The 6,413-nt window shown below is 46.9% G+C and overlaps 1 pseudogene; it reads left to right on the forward strand.

The window, feature by feature from the left end:
* Positions 1 to 5,140: 5,140 nt before the first annotated feature.
* Positions 5,141 to 5,518, forward strand: LOC145720735 (small ribosomal subunit protein eS26 pseudogene; annotated as a pseudogene).
* Positions 5,519 to 6,413: the final 895 nt, after the last annotated feature.

Consider the following 6,413-nt stretch of genomic DNA (forward strand, 5'->3'; position numbering starts at 1 on the left):
TTGGAAGCTTTGCCAAACTGTTAGAATGCAAAGTACTTGCATGAGTGAGCCAAGAACACCACGAAGCCTCCTTCTATGGTCATTTCTAAGGAAAATCATATACAAACCGCTTCCTGAGATTATCTGAATGGAGCATCGACTGGAAATAGGAGAATAAATAAGGTAATATCTTCAGCTGTTTCTAGAGCTACAAGAATCAATGTTTCAGGAGGGCCACGGAAGCCTGGAAGTTTTGATATCCTCTATTATGTGTCTTTTCTAAGTGAGACAGCGTGAAGTCCTGCTCTTTCACTTTTTGGTGTGGTGGTGATGGGCGTGGCGGGGCACGGTGGAGGGAGCTGTTAGAATAACCAGCTTCAGGCTGAACAGGTAATGTCTACTTTACGTGTCGATGTGCCTTCAGTGGTGGAGGTGAACGTGTCGGGATAGACACCAGGTGTGCTGCTGCAAAGCTCACTGTGTTGGAGCACCTGGGATCTGCAGATCTGGAGGAGCCTCCCCGTGCAAGCAACTGTCAGGAATGATGGATGCCCAAGAGCTCAGGGAGGAGGAAGGCACACACGAGAGGCCTGAGCTCTGGGCACCTGTTGGAACTGAGTTCCATTCTCTTCATCCTTGACTATCAAGGACTGACGACTGGCGATTCTTTCCAGGTTGCCCAGAGGACATGGGAGCCAAGGCACCGGAGGAGCGATTGGAGAGGTAGTGGGAATAGTGCAAGAGTTATCTGAGCAGAGTGGACGAGAGAGAGGGAGAGCGGAGCAGAGTGGTAATGGGGGGAGGGGGTAATGGAGCAGAGAGCCAATGGAGGAGACCAAGAGGTGATTTCCTGTGTCAGTAAGAAATTGGGATGATTTTCCTCTGAAACTGTTATTTTGGAGAAGGAATCCTATTCTCCAGCTGTAATGCTAATCCCCTTTCTCCTCATTTTTAAAGCTCAAGAGTCTGTCCTGCCCCTCCTACATTGCCCTGCTCAGTTTGGGTGTCCCTACACCTCCCATTTCCGTTTCCTACTCACAATCTTGAAGAGACCTTGTATAACAAGCAGTCACGATGTTAAAACCCACAGATGCTCTTCCCCAGTTTTTAAATAAATAATAGCAGTCCTGTTCATGGATCTCGTCCCATCCAGAAAAGCACGCTCACGCAATCCCATCGGGGATCATGTCAGCCCTGTGAAATAGGTAGGGTTGGCATTATTTTTCTTCAAAGCTAAGAAAAGAGTACTGAAGAAGTAAAGCTATGTGTTCAAGATAATGTAGCTAGTAAGGAGCAAAGTGGAGCACTTAATCCCGGACTGCCTTTTTTCTTACTCTCAGAAACACCTTTTCTACGTCTGTTTTAAACACTATTGACAGGTTCTACAGTGACACTTATCTGAAATCTGTACGCAAGCAGTTCACATCGAATCATCTTTTTTTTCCCAGCGTGATTGAGGAATGGTTGACAAATAAAAATTGCATATATTTAAGGTGTACAATGTGGTGGTTTGACATAGGTATACATTGTATAACGATTACCGCAATCAAGCTATTTCACCTATCCATCACTTCTTAATCATTGTTGAACAAGACATTCACATTTTTCTTCACATTGGGCCCCACAAATTCTGTTGCTGGTCCTGCACAGGACTTTGATTTGGTGGTTGGCAGTGGACAAGAGCAAGGAAGCACACAGCCATGGCTGCAACAGGCTACTATCTTGCAACCATGAGAAAAACCAGCCTGAGGACCGAACCAACACTTAGAGAAGGACTGACCTGAGAGAATCACAGAGAGCAGGAGCCCTGATGGAGCCATGCCTAAAGTCCATCACTCAGCTGGACTTCTTGATCATATAAGTTAAAAACATCCCCATCTTGGCATAAGCAGATTTCAGGGAAATTTTCTTTTACTTGCAACTGAGCAGATCCTAACTGATACAATAACAAATGACAGCTGTCAATGCATTCACTTAGACACTTAGAGCCACACCTATAGGACAGGAATGGGTGACCTCAGCTACCTCCCCTACATATTCTGCACTCCGGTCCCATCTTCCCCATGCAGTCTGTCCTGCCCACTCACTCCAGCCCCTGGGGTCACTCACTCATCAGAACTCTCCCTCGTGGTATCTTGTATTGACATTTAACTCTTAAGTTGATGTTTAGCTTTTGGTGGACACATGCCTTACCACCTTCCAAAAGCTCCTTCAGGACCTGTCATAATTGAGTAACATCTGCCACAGGACCTAGGGCAGGGCTCTGCACTCAGTGAGTACTCAACAAAGAACTGTTGACTCATTGGCCCACCTCCTCTAGCAGGTGCTATGCAAGAATTTCCCCTTTGTCAGCTTTGGAGAAGCTTAGCTTTCTGGTTTGCAAGATGGAGGATCCAACCAAATAATGTTAAAAATTGGCCAGTGAAGGGGAGGTTCCAGGGACTTCTTGAAGTGGCGGGGACAAGATACCTGTTCTTTGTGCCAACTATAGACAAGATCCAAAAGAATGGCGTTCTACCCCAGCTGGAGATATTTGAGTTAGGTACTGAGAAGTTTATCTCTCTACTGGCACTCTGATATACCTTCAAAGAAGGCTGTGGTGTTTTCTGGACACTTCTAGAAAAGGGGACACCCATTTCTAGTATGGTTGGCGTGAGGTGCTCACTGTGGATGAGTAGACTGATGTTCTTTTGCAGGCCTGGGGTGGAAAGAGAGCAAAGACAGCAGGGGGCCAGAGGTCAAGCCTAATTATCCAGCAGTCCCACCGCATTGCCATGCCAGCCCCAAAAGCTGTATCCAGGGCCCCGCCTCTCTCTCCAGGGTGCGCCCAAAGGGAGTGGTCTGGGGGCAAACCAGTGAGGCAGGGATGAGGCTGTGAGGAATGAGGGACATAATTCCCCTCCAGCAATCTGAGCTCTTGGGAGAAAGGTATGGCATAAATACCAGGTCTTATTATTATGAATCAGAATTTTTTCTCTTTAAATCCCTTCTCCACTTAATACTCTCAATGATGAACTATTTCTAGGAAAAGGGAATTGGAGACTGGTTTTCCAACTGAGTGGAGGGTTTTGGATGCTTTCAACCAGGCTTCCCAGATGGTTTTCTTTTTTTCCTCTTGGGATCAGATGTAGTTGACTGACCAGACAGGGAATTCCGTATCCCCGACCCCTCCCCGACCCCAGCCTGCCCCCTACTTGTCCCCCTCTTTTATTTACTCTTCAATCTGAACACAATATAAATATTTAATCTCCTTTATTACTTGAAAATTATCTGTATTTATTCTGTTTATTTAGTGATGGTTACTTAAAAACAAAATGAAAACTATAGGATCAGGTCAAACAACCAGTTTGTCTGATTTTTCCACTGAGGTAATCCCTGCTGGTATTTAATTTCAATAATTGACTGGTTGCTCCCCAAGCACAGCTCAGATTTTCCCAATTCCCTTGCTTTCGGCCTCCCCCTCCATGCCGCCACATCCCTTCTCTGCCTGGCAAAATCCCACTCACCCCTCAAAAACCTATTTCCGGCACCCCCTCATCTGTGAAGATGCCCCTGATTGTCTGGCCACCTCTGCAGCTGGACCACGCTGCCCCATCTGTGTTCCCAGGGCCTTGGGTATCATCACAGCCAGCCACTCCCTGGTGCCTACTGGGAGGCAACACAATGGAGCTGTCTCAATAGGACTCCAGAACACACTTCCTCACGTCAGATACAGACCCTACAACTTTCTAGTTCTGAGACCCATCGCAAGTGTCCTAACTTTTCTATGGACCAGTGAGTCCATCTTACTAGGTTTTGCTTGATATGCTCCTGGCTTCAAAGAGATGGGTATAATCCTCAGGGGTTGCATAGATAAGGAAGAAAAGGGAACTAACCAGAGGAATAAAGATGGGGATAAGGGAAATTATAAAAAAGGAAGAGGTGGGAAAAGAGGAGGGTTTTTGTAGAAAGGAAAGAACAGATCATTTGGAAGTGGCTGAGGCACCAAACATCTAACCCCTAAGTATCCACACCTCAACCTAGCAGCTGCTGTGGCCTATGGTTTGGGAGGCATGGGTTAATTTGTCAGCTAGCTCTGTGTTTCTGCACACCGGTGAGGTCTGGGACTGAGGCTCAGGTGCAGTGACAGGATGAGACCTGAGCAGGCACATCCCAGCAGTCTGTCCTGGCACAGCTCACAAAGTCTGCCTCCCAGGAAGGACCTAGCTTTGGGACTATCCCAGTCCGCCCCTGCCAAGCCAGATCTGCTTAGCCTAGCGCTAGGAGAAGTCCATGGCTGTATAACTCAGGGATCAATGTACCCTTTTAACACGCAAGTCAGCCCATGCCAGTCCCTTGCTCTCAGTACCCTGACGGCTTCCCCAGTCACTTGGGCTATAGTCCCGGGTACTTAACATGGTCTGGCCCCCTGGCTTCCTCTCTGCACTTGGTCGCCACCTGGCCTCCTTGCGGTTTCTTAAATACACCAGACCGGTTCCTTTCTAAAGGCTTTTGCACTTGCTGTTCCTTTTCTGTGGATTCACCCCTCTAGGTACATGCATGGGTTGCCCCCTCCTTTTGTCCAGGTCTCTGCTCAAATGGCAGCTCTTGGGCAATGGCTGCCACACTGACCTTATCTAAGGGAGGCCCCATCATTCACTCCCCACTTACCTGCTGTACTCACCTGCATAACACTCACTTCACCTGTATCACATCTGCTACCTACTTGCTTGCTGCTTTACTTGGTTTTTGTCAGCCCCTCTCCCTGCACACACTCCGTGATTACAGAGACTGTATTTTGTTCACTGCTGTATCACTGAAGTACCTGGCACCTCATAGATGGCCAAGAACAGTGGTTAAGTGGATAACAGAATGCAGAACTCCAACCCTCTCATTCACAGGGAGGAACCCAGGGCCCAGAGCAGGAAGATGCTGTTGGAGGTCACACTCACCAGCTGGAGTGTCGCAGATCCTGAATTCAGCCCATGTCTCCTGGCTCCCAGAAGGAGGCTTTGGTGCCACTCCGTTCTGTGATCTGAGGACTGGTCCTTGAACCCTCACTGTTCATAAACACACACATACTTGAGTCTCTTCGCATCTCTTACTCCAAGTAAGTTCCGAACTTGAATGAAAAGGTGTTTCAAAAACCCAGATCAAGTTCTCTCAGGTCTTCCCTTCCAAGATGACCAAGAAAAAAAGGAGTAACAGTTGTGCCACAAAGAGACGAGCCATGGGCAGCCTATTCGCTACACCTGCTGTGCCTATCGCATGCCCAAAGACAAGGCCATGAAGAAGTCCATTATTCAGAACATAGTAGAGGCCACCACCATCAGGGACATTTCTGAGGTTAGTGTCTTCGACACCTGTGTGCTTCCCGAGTTGTATGTGAAACTCCATTTCTGTGTAAGCCATGCCATTCACAGCAAGCTACTTTTGTGAGGCACAGAAGGGTGGAACACCTCCACCCCAAATTAAACCCACAGGTGCTGAAGAAAAGCTGTTCTCTGGAAAAAAAAGAAAAGAAAAGAAAAAAGAACCCATGGGGTTGAGACGATCATAAGGCTCGGGGAGCCAGTCATGAACTAGTTCCACAGAGGGCAGGACAAGAGTTTACTGGGTTTGGTTGGATTGGAATTTGGTTGGGTTTGGTTTCCAACAAGGTCAAGTGGAACTGGAATGGGTATCCAAGACAGTGTAATGGAATCAGAGCCCTACAGAGACAGGAGAAAGTCACAGCTATCCTTTCAGTCATTTAGCAAATATTTATTGAGCACCTACTAGAGTATTTTGGTATATCTAAGGACAGGTGCATGGACAGGATGACCTGGGAGGCCTCATAGCCCATGGAACCTCATCCTGTATGACTTTGTCTTCAAAGGACCTCTTTGTAGAACAGCTTCTTCATTAACTGAAGCCCTGAGTACTAGGGACAAGAAGTATCCAACAAAAAAAGAGACACAAGCTTCTTCCTCCTCTTTGCTCTGCTTCAGCAACTTGGATACCAATGATAACCATTTCATGGAGGCATGGATACTGGGCTACCCAGACCCTCCATGGCTCATTTTGTCCATCCTCCTGCCCCTAAGAATGAACTGTACTTTCTTGGACCCAGGCAAGGGTGGGTCTTTTAGAGATTCCCATCATAGTTAATTCCATAGCGTCCCTTGGTCCACTTTTCTTGACTATCGGCCTTTTATACATCTCTGCTATACCCGTTTAAGTTCTTCTCTAAAGTTAGTTTGTTATCATAGGTAATTCCATAGACACCAGATCCCCCTTTGGCACCACTTACTAAAGACTACGTTAAAATTTTAATCAATCAGCAGCCAGCAAATAAGCACTGGACATCAATTATATACAAAAATCTGTGGTAGATTTAGGCAGAGGTATGAAAGGAAGGCAGAAGAAAGAGCAGTGGGTCTGGAGACAGATATTAAGTTGGAATCACAGCTCTG

Source organism: Leptonychotes weddellii, chromosome 3 (genome assembly GCF_054177405.1).
Source record: "Leptonychotes weddellii isolate Sample4059 chromosome 3, ASM5417740v2, whole genome shotgun sequence".
NCBI lineage: Eukaryota > Metazoa > Chordata > Mammalia > Carnivora > Phocidae > Leptonychotes > Leptonychotes weddellii.